Here is a 1,406-nt window from a genome sequence, read left to right on the forward strand (position 1 = left end):
AATTTCTGGTCTGGTACGAGAAGCAGGAGCAGGATGGCCCATTCTGTGAAGGGGACAGGAAAATTATTGATTCATATAGTTAGCGTGTGTGCCACTTTAGCTTAGTGGTAGAGCGTCTGCTTCGTAAGCAGAAGGTCGTCAGTTCAATCCTGGCAAGTGGCTTACAGCAGCATTAGGCTCTAGTCGGGTATGAGGAGCAGGAGCAGGTTTGCTCACTCCGCAAAGGATACAGGAAGATTATTGATTTATGCAGTTATCTGGTGTGTCACTTTAGCTTAGTGGCAGAACGTCTGCTTTGAGAGCAGAAGGTGGTCAGTTCGATCCTGGTAAGTGGCTTATAACACCATAAATATCTGGTCTGGTACGAGAAGCAGGAGCAGGTTTGCTCACTCCGCAAAGGATACAGGAAAATTATTGATTCATATACTTAATCTGTGCGCAACTTTAGCTTAGTGGTAGAGCGTCTGCTTTGTAAGCAGAAGGTCGTCAATTCAATCCTGGCAAGTGGCTTACAGCAGCATTAGGCTCTAGTCGGGTGTGAGGAGCAGGAGCAGGTTTGCTCACTCCGCAAAGGATACAGGAAGATTATTGATTCATATAGTTAGTGTGTGTGCCACTTTAGCTTAGTGGTAGAGCGTCTGCTTCGTAAGCAGAAGGTCGTCAGTTCAATCCTGGCAAGTGGCTTACAGCAGCATTAGGCTCTAGTCGGGTATGAGGAGCAGGAGCAGGTTTGCTCACTCCGCAAAGGATACAGGAAGATTATTGATTTATGCAGTTATCTGGTGTGTCACTTTAGCTTAATGGCAGAACGTCTGCTTTGAGAGCAGAAGGTCGTCAGTTCGATCCTGGTAAGTGGCTTATAACACCATAAATATCTGGTCTGGTACGAGAAGCAGGGCGCTACTTTAGCTTAGTGGTAGAGCGTCTGCTTCGTAAGCAGAAGGTCGTCAGTTCAATCCTGGCAAGTGGCTTACAGCAGCATTAAGCTCTAGTCGGGTATGAGGAGCAGGAGCAGGTTTGCTCACTCCGCAAAGGACACAGGAAGATTATAGATTTATGCAGTTATTTTGTGTGCAACTTTAGCTTAGTGGCCGAACGTCTGCTTAGTAAGCAGGAGGTCGTCAGTTCACTCCTGGCAAGTGGCTTATAGCACCATAAATTTCTGGTCTGGTACGAGAAGCAGGAGCAGGATGGCCCATTCTGTGAAGGGGACAGGAAAATTGTTGATTCATATAGTTAATGTGTGTGCCACTTTAGCTTAGTGGCAGAGCGTCTGCCTTGTAAGCAGAAGATCGTCAGTTCAATCCTGGCAAGTGGCTTATAGCACCATAAATTTCTGGTCTGGTACGAGAACCAGGAGCAGGATGGCCCATTCTGTGAACGGGACAGGGAAATTATGATTCATA

General features: G+C 46.7%; 7 non-coding genes across 7 annotated transcripts; all 7 read left to right on the top strand.

Moving 5' to 3' along the window:
- The first annotated feature begins 90 nt into the window (after positions 1-90).
- Pmar_PMAR013806 lies at positions 91-162 on the top strand. Its single transcript has one exon. It is a non-coding gene; the product is annotated as a tRNA-Thr (tRNA).
- A 102-nt stretch (positions 163-264) lies between these two features.
- Positions 265-336, top strand: Pmar_PMAR013807. Its single transcript has one exon. It is a non-coding gene; the product is annotated as a tRNA-Ser (tRNA).
- A 102-nt stretch (positions 337-438) lies between these two features.
- Pmar_PMAR013808 lies at positions 439-510 on the top strand. Its single transcript has one exon. It is a non-coding gene; the product is annotated as a tRNA-Thr (tRNA).
- Positions 511-612: 102 nt separating this feature from the next.
- Pmar_PMAR013809 lies at positions 613-684 on the top strand. The gene has a single exon. It is a non-coding gene; the product is annotated as a tRNA-Thr (tRNA).
- A 102-nt stretch (positions 685-786) lies between these two features.
- Pmar_PMAR013810 lies at positions 787-858 on the top strand. The gene has a single exon. It is a non-coding gene; the product is annotated as a tRNA-Ser (tRNA).
- A 41-nt stretch (positions 859-899) lies between these two features.
- Pmar_PMAR013811 lies at positions 900-971 on the top strand. The gene has a single exon. It is a non-coding gene; the product is annotated as a tRNA-Thr (tRNA).
- Positions 972-1,247: 276 nt separating this feature from the next.
- On the top strand, positions 1,248-1,319 carry Pmar_PMAR013812. The gene has a single exon. It is a non-coding gene; the product is annotated as a tRNA-Thr (tRNA).
- The last annotated feature ends 87 nt before the right edge of the window (positions 1,320-1,406 follow it).

This window comes from Perkinsus marinus, assembly GCF_000006405.1.
Source record: "Perkinsus marinus ATCC 50983 genomic scaffold scf_1104296933828, whole genome shotgun sequence".
Taxonomy (NCBI): domain Eukaryota; phylum Perkinsozoa; order Perkinsida; family Perkinsidae; genus Perkinsus; species Perkinsus marinus.